The sequence below is a fragment of the Pleurodeles waltl genome, chromosome 3_1, assembly GCF_031143425.1.
Source record: "Pleurodeles waltl isolate 20211129_DDA chromosome 3_1, aPleWal1.hap1.20221129, whole genome shotgun sequence".
Lineage (NCBI taxonomy): Eukaryota > Metazoa > Chordata > Amphibia > Caudata > Salamandridae > Pleurodeles > Pleurodeles waltl.
In genome coordinates, this window is record NC_090440.1 from 993902969 (window position 1) to 993916848 (window position 13880).

Here is a 13880-nt window from a genome sequence, read left to right on the forward strand (position 1 = left end):
TGCAGGCTTTGTTACTGGCCTCAGAGTGACAAAGGCACTCTCCCCATGGGGCCAGCAACATGTCTCGGTTTGTGGCAGGCTGCTAAAACTAGTCAGCCTACACAGATAGTCGGTTAAGTTTCAGGGGGCACCTCTAAGGTGCCCTCTGGGGTGTATTTGGCAATAAAATGTACACTGGCATCAGTGTGCATTTATTGTGCTGAGAAGTTTGATACCAAACTTCCCAGTTTTCAGTGTAGCCATTATGGTGCTGTGGAGTTCGTGTTTGACAAACTCCCAGACCATATACTCTTATGGCTACCCTGCACTTACAACGTCTAAGGTTTTGTTTAGACACTGTAGGGGTACCATGCTCATGCACTGGTACCCTCACCTATGGTATAGTGCACCCTGCCTTAGGGCTGTAAGGCCTGCTAGAGGGGTGTCTTACCTATACTGCATAGGCAGTGAGAGGCTGGCATGGCACCCTGAGGGGAGTGCCATGTCGACTTACTCGTTTTGTCCTCACTAGCACACACAAGCTGGCAAGCAGGGTGTCTGTGCTGAGTGAGAGGTCTCCAGGGTGGCATAAGACATGCTGCAGCCCTTAGAGACCTTCCTTGGCATCAGGGCCCTTGGTACTAGAAGTACCAGTTACAAGGGACTTATCTGGATGCCAGGGTCTGCCAATTGTGGATACAAAAGTACAGGTTAGGGAAAGAACACTGGTGCTGGGGCCTGGTTAGCAGGCCTCAGCACACTTTCAATTGTAAACATAGCATCAGCAAAGGCAAAAAGTCAGGGGGCAACCATGCCAAGGAGGCATTTCCTTACACCAGTTGCATGCAGTTGCAAGAAGCTGTAGTTCTGGGACACAAGGTGACAACTCTAGGCCTTGCACTAAGTAGGACACTGTTCCCTTTTAAACAATTCAATGGGGGGAGGGGGCAACTCCATACACTCGCATCCACCCCAGACTAGTGCCTATTACGGAACTCTTCTTGGAGGACTGGTTAAGCACAGTCATGATCCCATAGTAACTAGGTTTTTCTCAGTGGAGTCAGTTCCTCAGCCCACATGGTGCCACACCCTGAACTATCATATCGTGATCACTAAACTAGAGAATCCTGCAGAAAGCTAGACAATATAGCTCATGAACTACTGAAAACAATTAGATATTTATCTAGCTAAACTACTGATTCAGTGGACCAATAGAAACAAAAAATCATTTCTAGACGGCAAATGGAAAGTGATCCAAATCGTCCTATAAATAAATAAATATATACATATAGTTCAGCTAAACTAAAAGTCACTAGAAAGCGACTCAAAGCACTTATGTAGAAGAAGCCTGGAAAGATAGATGAGGCATAACCTTGTCTGAACACATGACATTGACAGCATGACTATGGACAATAGCAGTGAACCATTAACTGAATCAGATACCGTTTCAGAAAACTCCCATGACTGCTGACCAAATTAAAGGAGTGATGAAAGTGTACAACTTACAAAGCTCATCTTATTGAGCACACTAATTACAATTGCGCTCCAGTGAGCTGGACCAGCTAGTACTCTATTATTCCCCACATGAATACATGCTCTGATATTAAAGCAGACTACAACGCAAGTACAATCAGCAGTGGGCCAAATTCTGTCTACTTCCCTGTTGCCGAGTGGGTAGTGCAAGAAAAAATATAATTGTAGGTTTATGTAGATGGAGGTCTCTCACATGCGTAAGGGACTAGTAGACATGTGCTACTAATAGGGCTCTCCGATCACTCACAGAAAAGACGTCACATATCATTTACAGCATCCTCGCAGACTAGCAGTCGCACTGCCAGAAGCACTCTCACACCTCTGCACAAAAGATCAGCAACACAACTAGGTTTGGCTACCGACTACATCATTACTGATCGGCGAGTCTGAATGAACGATATTACGAGTGAGAGAATGCATTAACAATCAATGAGTGGAAGTACAGATGCATTAGTGTTAGGATGAGCTCCAAGTATATCTATGATGACTGAGTGAAATTACAGATCGATGGAAGTATCAACGCACTTTCAGTCACAAACTAGTCTTAATGTGCAAGTATTGTTTTCTTTTTGCGTGAGACATACTTCCAAGTTTGGGCTTGAGCTCCAGTTGTATTGTTTCAGATGGGTCCGAGGTACTTTTTTTGTAGCTGGTCTTATTGTTCAGTTGTATTTGTGTTTCTTTAAGGATGGCAACGTTCACAACCCCTTCCATGCGTAGGACGGCTGGGAGCTGCCCTCCACCACAATGCTTGTGTGCGTCAGATGGCTCCCAGCAGTCCCCCCACACGAACCAGAAAATCCCTGAAATGAGTCAATCTGGGGGAGTGCGGGGAACTAGGGGAAGCCCACTAGGCACCAGGAACTATTTTTTTTGTTTAGAAAAGGGTGGGTGCTGCTCAGAATGGGCACACCAATGCCCCCCGAAAAATAATAGGCACAGTGTTTCTGCTCCTGGGGGGGGTTCGGTACAGAAAGACGACTAGGCACCAGGGATTTTTTTTTTTTTTAATACGTAGGGATGAGGTGCTGCCCAAAATGGGCATGACTGTGCCCACACCCCCTCCCAAAAAAACAAATGGGCACAGTCTTTCTGCTTCCCCCCCCCCCCCCACGAGGCAGATGGGGATTTTCACCCCTAATCTATCCCCGGGGGTTGGGGCAGAAAGCTCACTAGACACCAGGGAAGAATTTTCTTTTAAAAGAAAGACTTCCTACCTCCCTGCGGGCGGATGGGGTAATTATCCTCAATCTGACCCCCGGGGAGGGAAGAGCACACCAGAAGCAAAGGAATTTAAAAAAATAGAGGGGTCAGAGATGCCCACCACCATGGGCCTCCCTATTGAAGGGAGTAACAGTCTATCTGCACTGCCCTCACAAGCACTCCCCCCTCCCCCACCTCCTGGGGTAAAGCATCTCATCCCAATGGAAAGCAAAAGGACATTTGTCTCTTTTGGGTTTTTATTTTACACAAGGGCCAAGAGAGCTTGGCTAACTCCCAATATCGTCTCATTTCCGATGGTGAGCGGCTGCACTTTTTGGACTTGGGTATGCTGCCACCTGGAAAAATCCACCAGACCTAGACACTTCTGAAAACTAAACATCTGAGGGGGGGGGGGGCTGGTGGTCCAGGATGGTGTGCCTCACATTGACCTCACACCATTTTCTTACCCTCAATGCCCTGCAAACCTCCAATTTTGCCTGAAACCATGCATTTTCTGTACATTTCTGTGATGGAAACTTACGAAATCCACATAAACCACAAGATTCCTACCATCTAGCATTGCCCCATATGAACCAATAAAAATTCTGCCCCACTTGGGTGGGTGCCCAAAGAAGAGTCAGCCTAAAAACATATGAAAAAACAAATTGCCCTTTTCGGCCCTCTTTGGTTCCCCCTCAATTTCTACATGTTTTTGGGCTTTCCGTCGTAGGCACTTGGCCCATCTACACAAGTGAGATATCATTTTTATCAAGAGACGAGGTGAATGCTGGGTGGTAAGAAATTTGTACCGGCACGGTGATCTGACACCGAAATGTGAGGAAAATCTAATTTTTCACCTAAACTTGAGGGTTGTAGGAGCTTCTGGGTAGCAAAAGATGGAGGGAATCCATGCAAGCCACAGCTCCATGGACTCCCTCGGGTGTCTAGTTTTCAGAAAGGTCTGGGTTTGGTAGGTTTCCCAACATGGCCACCAAACCCAAACCCAGACCAAAGACGCAAGTGCCCCCTTGCAAAAACAGGTAATTTTGTGATAGAAAATGTTGATGTCTCCACGATACATTTTCGGCACTTCCCTGTTCCTGTTCCCAGCCACACAAGTGAGGCAACATTTTTATCGGGAGACCTGGTGGAACGCTGGGTGGTAGGAAATTTGTGGCTCTCCTCAGATTCCAGAACTTCCCATCACGGAAATGTGAGGAAAAATGTGTTTTTATACAACTTTTGAGGTTTGCAAGGGATTCTGGGTAAAAGATCCTGGTAAGAGCCACACAAGTCACCCCATCTTGGATTCACCTGGGTGTCTAGTTTTGAAAAATTTACAGTTTTGCTAGGTCTCCCTAGGTGTCGGTTGAGCTAGGGCCCAAAATCCACAGCTAGGCACATTGCAAAAAGAAAAAGGGTCCGTTTTGGGTGGAAAAACGTGATGTGTCCACATTGCGTTTTAGGCTGTTTGTTGTTGAAGGCACTAGGCCAACTCACACAAGTGAGGTACCTTTTTTAATCGGAAGGTTTGGGAGAATGCTGGGTGGTAGGAAGTTTGTGGCTCCCCTCAGATACCTGAACTTTTCATCACATAAATGTGAGGAAAATGTGTGTGTTTTTTTTTTTTAAACAAATGTTAAGGTCTGCATAGGATTCTGGGTAGACAAATGTGCTAAGAGCCACACAAGTCACCCCATCCTGGATTTACATAGGTGCTTAGTTTTAAAAAATATACAGGACTGCTAGTTTTCCCTAGGTGCTCGCTGAGCAAGAGCCCAAAATCCACAGCTAGACACACTGCAAAAATAAGGGGGTCAGTTTTTAAGGAAAATGTGCTTGTCCACATTGTGTTTTTGGCCGTTTCCTGTTGCGGACACTAGGCCTACCCACACAAGTGAGGTACCATTTTTATCAGGAGACTTAGGGGGATACAAAATAGTGGAACAAGTGTTATTACCAATTATCCTTCTCTGCCATTGTGCCTTACAAAGATAAGACGGTGTGTAAGAAAGAAGTAATTTTGAGAAAAGCCCTCTAATTCACATGCTAGTATGGGTACCCCCAAGTTCAGACCAATACAAATAACCACTGCTTCTAAACTCCATATCTCGTGCCCATTTCGGAAATACATTGGTTTCCTTGATAACTATTTTTCACTATTTATATTTTACAAAATAAATTACCATATACCCGGGACACAATGAAAAAAAATGGAAACGTGCAGCTCGGTTATTGGCTCTGGGTACCTCAGGGTCTTTCTTGGTAAACCTACAAGCCCTATATATCCCCGCAACCAGAAGGGTCCAGCATACATAACAGTATATTGCTTTCGAAAATCTGCCGTAGTTAGAAGCTACAGATGAAAACGTAGACACAAATGGCTGTTTTTTTCAACTCAATATCATTTTATTTCAACTGTTACTTTCTATAGGAAAACCTTAAATGATCTATACAAATGACCCCTTCCCCTGCTGAATTCAGAATTTTGTCTACTCTTCAGAAATGTATAGCTTTCCAGGATCCACTATTAGTTTCACACACATTTCTACCACTAACAGGGCAGAGGATGAAAGGCCCAAAAATAGGAAAAATGGTCTATTTCCCAGTGAAGTACCAAAACTGTGTTGAAAATTTGGGTTTTCTGATTCAAGTCTGCCCGTTCCTGAAAGTTGAGAAGATGGTGATGTTAGCACCGCAGACCCTTCGTTGATTGCCATTTTCAGGGGGAAAAAACAGATGGATTCTTCTGCAGCACTTTCTTCCCATTTGTCCCCCAAAAAATTTGTAGCTGTACTTTGGCTAACTTCTCGGTCCCCTCGAGAGGCATCCACAAACTCTGAGTACCTTTGGAATCCCCAGAATATTGGGGAAAAAAGGATGCAAATTTGGCGTGGATATCTTCTGTGGACATAAATTTATGGGGGCCGAAGCGTGAACTACCCCAAATAGCCAAAAGAAGGGCTCAGCACTGAGTAGGGAGTAATGCCTAGCAGCAAAAGGGTTAATATAGGCCTGTTTATATTATGATTTAATTTGTGTTTAGGAAAAGGATTGCTTTTATTCAGATCTTGTTGTGTTCATCTTAAAATACTGTATTTGCGTTTTTATACTTTGCAAGGCTGTCCTTTAATTCCTTAAGTGCTGCTTTGCGGAACAAACTGACGGTGTTGCCCATGAGGAGGATATAAGTGAATACTGATTTGGGTTTGAAGTTGCTCTCCATGGGATACAACATATCAATCATTAATGCCCGAGCTATTTCTTCTACATTAACTGTATTTTGTTCACCGCCTGAAACATTTGAAATGGTTGGGGATGTTCTTAAAGTCTCTAGAAGTCACAGGGATGAGCTATGTTGGTTAGATGTTCATTCTCCGCAGTGGTTAATCCCTAGCTCTTACACGAGTGTGAATCAGCCTGGTGCATACCTGTCTACCAAGTATAACACATCTCAAATGACTTCAATACCAAAAGGACTGCGCCTTCAAAGTGTCCTTAATCACACATTCTTTTTAAGTTGTGTAGTGGCCTGTCAGACCAGTAAGTGTATTTATGCAGCTGAGAAGTTTCCTAAGCTACCATTTCAGACCATGTGCCTTCCTCTTGTGTTTTTTTTCTTTTTTAAGTTTGGCTATTCACAGCTTCAGAATATATACGAGAGAGAGAGAGAGAGTGGACACACACACTGTGGCGGGGTTTGCAGTGTTGATTTGACAGTTACATATTTTGCATTGGGTTTCTGCACTAGAGGAGGTGGGAACTCTGGAATCATACTACGGAGTTTCCTTGACACAAATGCTATTCCCGGAACTCCCAGTGATGTTGGCGTGCATCCACACTAGCAATTACATCTAATGCTACAAAAGGGACTAGACAACAGCTGTCAGTGCAACAGTGACAGCAGCAGCCGTCATCTGCCATATCTGTGGAAGGGACAATGTGGTAAAACCTGTGTCAGTAAGGAAGGGACAACAGCAGTTGCAACCGTTGTAATTGAAGAGACCAAAGGAGTGACTAAAAATGCCAACATTAATGATGAGGCTTAATAAGACCGAAAGCAGTCTGGGGATTACTTGTGGGTCTGGGGATTATTTGTAGACACCCTTTCTGGAGGGGTCCTCACCTGGCAGTTCTAGATGGACTGTTCTCATGAGGAGCAGGGTTAGTACTTGTTTGTTTAAGGTGGACATTTGTCTGCAGTGGCACAGTAGGTAAATAATTATAGGCTGAAATGCTATCCCGAGCAATTGCCAGTGGTTAGGCAATTTGCAAGCATTCCTGCCCTCACCTTTTATGTGCTTGATTATTTGTTTTGTCCAAAACACTTCAATGTGCTTGTCTCATATTACCAGCCTCCAAAACATTTACGTACTTGAAAAATGAAAATAAAGGGCATATTAAACACCCTTCAAAAAAGACAAGGTTTATTTGATCACACAAACAACTTAAGTTAAATGTTAATGGTTCAACAGAGTATAATGAGATTGTGTCTTTAAAAAATGTCTGTAACACGCCATATTAAAAATATGATTTTCTCGGAGTGGCATAAATACAATGTTTACAAACATTTGCAGAATTGTCTCATGTCAGGAGCTGGACTTGGCCCTCTCTGTAGTGTCATTCCCAAACCTTTTCCCTTCACCCTCCCGTTTTCCGAACACGTTTTAGCTGGCTTTTAGGACTCTGCACCCTTTACCACTGCTAACCAGTTGTGATTGTGCTCTGTCCATTAAATATGGTGTAACTGGCTCGCACTCAATTGGCATATTTAAATTCACTTGCAAGTCTCTAGTAAAGCTGAACAAGTACTTTCAACTTTTACATCTCCTGGTAGTGACAAAACTCTTAAATTCTTTTTTCACCTCTGCAAGGACTACCATTCCCAGAAGATAACACTGGGTTATCTTATGCTGGTAGATTTCACCGAGTTTTGGCCACTCTGTGTTAGCATTTCATGAGAGTTCTGGCCAAATTCCACTAACTGCTGTGTGGCAGAGTTTCTTCTTGAGCATGTCTCGCCAACAGTGAGTTGGCGGGACCCAGCGGGAATTGGCATCCTATAGTGCGGTTTTCAGGCACTAGGATGGCACCCGGAAAGTCGCGAATGTTCACGCTGGAAAAGCTGCTGCTTGCATAGAAAATCTACTTGAATGGTAGTAATATCAACTCTAGCAGCAGTACCCTCTTGAGCACTGCGTGGTGCTGTTCACGCTGATTTTGCAGCTTGGAACAAGCTCCTGGCTCTAAAAATCAGGATGACGTACCGATTTCTGCCCATTCACAGAACTCCCCGGAAGCGTGCAGCTTTTTTATGTAACTCAGCGTAATTCCACAGAGTGAAACTCCACGAGTTCCACCCACCCAATTTAATAAGTGGCAACTCTCAATTGGGAGCAAGCAGGAATGCCGAGCCCGGGTATCTAAGGACTTGCAATTTGAAACCCTCTTCACTGGTAACGTTGGATTTTAAGTCACAATTATCAAAATTACACTTTTACGAAGTCAGCATGTTCTTGTCCCATCCATTTTTTTTTAACACAAACTTTAATGAGGCATGACCACACTTTGCTGTGAACACTGGCAGGTTTACATGTCTGCAATATATGATAAAAACGTGATTGTTCACTCCTGACGAAGTTACAGAAGGTAATCATTTAAAAATAAAATTAGTTAACAGTGGACTTCAGTCCCTTCTACCCACCTTAGCCCAACTGCGACATCTATGTGTGTGTAGTGATACAGGGGGGGGCGGGGACTAGGAGGGTGGTATTTTATGTGAGAGGATGTGTGGGAGACGGTGATCCCGCACATCCCCTGTGTGTGGCGGGGAAGGACGTGATGGAAGTCTTATCGCCTATTCAACTTCAAGATTTTATTGTATAAAATTTTGAATTGACCAATTATGTTGGGGGCTATCAAAACACTTCACCCTTCTCAGGAGGATTACATGGGACACAGTAAAGGTTACTAATCTGGTGCTACTTCCTGTGCTTGAGACCCTTCTAAAAGAGCATCACACTCCAGGGAGATGGCTTTCCACAAGACCAGTGTGTCACTTTGTCCCTCCATGTTTGTAACTTTGGTACTGTCGTTTATTTCCACTGTCGTGTGATAAGCCGCTTTGCTAACAATAAAAATAAATTGCCAAAGCGCTGTATTACCTTGGAACGTTTCAGTCAGGGATGAAGACCAAGTAGACTCTGTACAGGTGTGTTCCATTGATCCAACCCTGTAACCTTGGATAATGCCCGCGCTATACCTGTCCAATACTGGGAGAGTCGAGGGACAAGTCCATAACACGTGTAAGAGATTGGTCTCTGGAGCCCTGCAAGGGGGCAATAGAAAGAGGAAGTGGGGAATATTTGTGCACGTGTACGTAGAGTTAGGTACGCACTGTGTAGAATAGAGAACTGGATAAGTTTAAATTTGAAATTACAGGAGACCTGTTTAGGATATTCCAGTATTTGTCCCCATTCTTTGTAAGTATGCAGAGTAGTCACTCTGGGGCACAACAATCTGTGTAGAAGACCCCTAACATTCTGTTATTGTGAGTGTCATATTTCTGTTAAATCCTGGCCTGCTAGCCAATACGCCAGCCATTGTAACTGAACCACTAAGCAGTATGCCTTAAAGTCTAGGGCCCCCAACCCACTGTCCCAACCATTTAGTGCCTCCAGTCTGTAGCATGGTTGTTAGTATTTGTGCATTACTCCCAGACAGTGAGACAAAGGGGAAATAGGTGTTGGTAGGATGGGCCATTTCTGATTTGATAGGGAAGGAGGAGCTGTCCCCTACCATACTTGCACAGAACAAAGACTCTGCCTCAGCACAATCATAAAGTTGTTCACACCAGTCTATTGTGGCCACCAGACATGCTGGGGCCAGGGCAAGGAGGCAGGAAATTCCAGACACCTTTGGGGGCAGAATCTTTTTTAAATGTCTCTTACGTCAAAGCTGGCACTAAGGATTAACAGTGGAGCTCAGACCAAAATCTTCAGTACACTCCTGGACCTGCAGACACAACAGAAGAAGGATGCCCTGCTGCTTGAGGCCTGTCCTGCTTGCTGAGAAGGAAAACTGGACCTGCATCCTCCATCCCAGGCTGAAGTGACTCCAATGGCCAGCTTACAGGACACCTCATCTGAGCATAAGACCCAGAGACTTCCCTGAATCTGCCTAGCTGACCTGTTGCCTGGACCTGCAACTAGAATCGCCCGAGCCCTGCTGGAGTGAGTGTCTAATCCCCAAGAGGTGCCCCTCCGGTCCTGGACCCTTGGTGTAGCATCAATTGAGCTCCACCTCCAAGAAAAGGAGAAATTGAGACGTTTTGGGCTCCTCATGACCTTGAACAATTCCTTTCCTGCAAGATCTTGCCACCTGTGCCGACCGCCAATGTGAATCTATGGTGAACCCGATGCTTCATGATACAGCGACTAACGCTCTGCAGGATCCACACTCAAGCATCGACGGCCCACGGAGACCACTAATGCAAAACCTGAGCAACAACCTTCCACAACACCCGACGGGATCTTTGTGCTACAGCTACGACTGTCTGCAACACCCGGCCTGCTCTTCACTCTACACTGATGACCATCCACAACGTTCTCACTGTTCCTTGCAACCTCCTTCACCGCGGACTGGATTCTTCGCACTAGACTTTAGAAACCAATTCTTTCAGCTGGACTAACCTGATCTCTCTATCCGGCTGCTGTTCCATCATGGCTGGCCTGAACTTGTGACTTTCACCCGTTCTCACATGACCAGATAACCACAAATGGCATTTTGTTCTATTAGGCGCTATTCTTAGCTTAAGTCTTTGAAATTGCATAACTTCGGTTTTACAGATTCGATTTTTGTCATTTTGGGTTCAAATAATTTATTAAATATTACTCTACTTTTCTAAATTGGTGTGGGTTTTTTGTGTTGTGTTTTCACTTTATTACTGTTTGTGTGCTGCATAAATACTTTACACATTGCCTCTAAGTGAAGCCTGACAGATCTGTGCCAACTACCAGAGACAGAAGTACATGTTAACTTGGAGTTTGCTTGTGTTTCATCCTGACAAATTGTGCTAGAGTATGGTTTCGCCCCCCCATGCCCCTCCCAACAGTAACCCAATCTCCTCTATCAGGTATTATTACATCACAAACTCCTGTACTTTGTTCTGAAACTAGCATTTCTGCATTACTAACCAGTGAAAAGCAAAACTCCTAGCTAACACAGTACAAGAAATAAATGGCAGGATCAACACACGCACACCAATACAGGTGCCCAAATGAAAACAGGACAACTCACATGAAGATTAAGCACTGCGTCGCTTTTCATGTGTAATTGCTTGTGATTTAGTATGAAACAGGAAGCTTGGAAACACAGGCACATACAAACAAGCAACTGCAATGCAATAGGTCTCGTATATTTAGAAAAAGTTAATGGTCATCTTTTGACGACAGGACCCACAAGCAAAAACAAAATAAAACATGCAAGGAAACTGAGAAAAGACGACTTGGCAAAATAAAAAAGGTAGCTTAAAAAAATAAGACTTTACAATTTTGTTTGTTCTGCTGGGCACATTTTTGTCAGTCAGAAGCCTTCTGTTTGCGGGACTCTAGAAGTTAATACAAAGGACAAACGGTACGTTGATCACATCGGGAGCAGCAAATGGGCACTAATTAAGTTTCATCAATTAGTGCTTGATCCCTGCTCCACACAGAGAAACGGAAATGATGCTAGGAGTGCCTTGATGAATTACGAGGCTGTAAAGAAGAGTGCAACGCAAACCGAACAAATGGTGAGTGACAGACAGGCTCCAAGCCCTTTACTGAACACAGCAGTCTCTCGCAAACGAGACGCGTGTGCTAGTGCATGCGCTCACAGGCTCAATCCTAAAAATTACTTTCACTATAGGTTAATAAAAAGAACAGATAGTACTGTGATCACATTCGGAGCAGCGGACGGGCACTAATTAAGTTTGATCAATGAGTACTTGATCCTTGCTCCACACAGAGTAACGGAAATGATGCCAGGAGTGCCTTGATGAATTACGGGGCTGTGAAGAAGAGTGCCACGCAAACCAACAAATGGTGAGCGACAGGCGAGCTCCAAGCCCTTTACTGAACACAGCAGAGTCTTGCTAGTGAACACACTCGCAGGCTTGACCCTAAAAATGACTTTCATGTTTAAAGTGTGACAGCTATGCAAGAAGCTTAGTAAACACAGTGCATCAATAGATATCTCAGCTCATCAGTAGCTGACTGTATCAATATCAATTTATGTCAGTATAAGTAGGTCAGTGGAGGTTCGACCCGTATGTCCTCCAGTCTGTGAGAGTATCAGATATGTTGGCAGTTGTCTGCCTTAGTGTTAGTCTAGTGGAAGCTATGGGTGTCAGAAGCAATCCGTACCGGACACACAAATCAATGCCAGTCGGTTGGAAGCATGCCACAGAAGTATCAAGTCTCTCAAAAGATGTGTATTCCAGTCAGTCAGCAAAATCAGTATCAGAATCTGTCAGCAGCAGTCTTTGTGAGTATCAGCATGTCATCCACTGTCTCGCTGTAAGCAAAAGTTATCGTGGCTAGCAAAAGTATGTCCTTGTCTTCACACCAGTCAATCAACTCCACTCAGTGTTAATACGAGTCTGCCAGCACAAGCCTATGTCTATCTCTCCAAAGCAGTCTGTCGGAAACAGTTTATGCCTGTTAAGAGCAGTAATCCACCAGCAGTAATCAATGTCTATCAGAAGCATAAGCCTTCTTCATAGCAGGCCTGTCTACAATGGTCCAAGCCTAGAAACAGGTGTCTGTATCAGGTTGTAAGCAGCAGGCTATACTTGAATTTCTGCTCAATGCAGCATTCTCCCGACAGTAGTCTATGCCTTTCCTCAGCATCTGTTTGAGGACGTCTGTTAACAGTAGTCTATGCCTATCTGTCAGAAGCAAGATGTGCCTCACTGTCAATAACAGAATATGCTTGCGTATACGCACTAGTCGGTCATTCTGTCTCTAATCGTCTGTGCATCCCTGCAAGCATCCTCTGTAAAATGTCAGATGTGTGATTCTCTGCAAGGACACGCCGTGTTCAGCCGACTTTAAGGCCTTCACAAAGTATTTGTGTTGCACAACTGTAGATCTGAGCCTTCTGTTTCAAATTAATCTCAAATAAATGCTATTAAAAATAACGTTGGCACTACTTGTATAGACAGTCATGTAAAAAAGCATCATTGTATTATGAAAATCTCCTGGAGTTGTGCAATGCAATACTGCTTAACTGGCATGACAAAATCTGCTAGTCAGATTCTCCATTCCTTGAAAGGAGAATCGTTATTTCGTCAGCGCTTCTCTGTTATTTATTTCAAAGAGAGCAAGAAAGAAATACTCACAGACCAGTCTAGGCGGTGAGTCGCGCAGCCAAGACACTGCAGTGAACAGAAGCAGCAGGGTGCAGCGCCCGAGGCACTGAAAGCACCCTCAGAGCAGCAGTCCTCCGTTGAGACCCCCTAGGTGCAGAGCATTACTTCTCCCAGTGCCTAGAGCCCTCGGTGCAGCCCGTCACCTGCGCAGACCCCCAGTGCAACGCCCCTTTTGAGAATATCCTCCCCCGTTGACAGACTCTCAGTGCGCGGCTCGTGTTGCCGGTTCCTCAGCGTGGCGGGGCCCACCCCCGGGTGGGCAGGGGCCAGCCATACAGCTATTGCGCCTGGTAGGGCGGCTGAAAAATAACCCTGTTACTATTCAGTTTGCCGGAGGCCGCCGCAGAGCCCTCGGAACGAGCACGCGCACTGAGGGCAAACAGGAAGTACCCCCGCCACCGGAAGCGTCACCCTCACGCTCAATCAGTGAGACAAGAAGAGCTCCTCCCCTCCGGCGGACTGAAGGGCTCCGACACTAACGGAGAAGGACCACATACTTTAATTTACACGGACTGTCCGTAATTTTCCTAGCTCCCTTCCCGCGCTCAGTTTAAGTCGGTTCCCTCCTTCTCTTTTTCAGTATCTTCCCTTGCCCAACGCTGTATCCCTCTTTCTCCACCACCAGTCTAGTTCTTTCAAGTTATGATTGCTTTAGTAGCTTTTATATCGCGGAAACCCCTGTGGGCATTCGAGCGCCTTACATGAGCACCAGATTTCTTTACCTATCCTTCGTTTCTTTAGCCTTTACTTCACC

General features: G+C 44.9%; 1 protein-coding gene across 2 annotated transcripts in view; it reads right to left on the reverse strand.

Moving 5' to 3' along the window:
* LOC138284895 (uncharacterized) overlaps positions 1 to 13549 on the reverse strand; it is a 64792-nt gene extending 51243 nt beyond the window's left edge. For both annotated transcript variants that reach the window (XM_069224147.1, XM_069224146.1), the window contains exon 1: positions 13097 to 13549. The gene's annotated coding sequence lies outside the window, so the exon portion shown is untranslated. The remainder of the gene's footprint in view (positions 1 to 13096) is intronic.
* Positions 13550 to 13880: the final 331 nt, after the last annotated feature.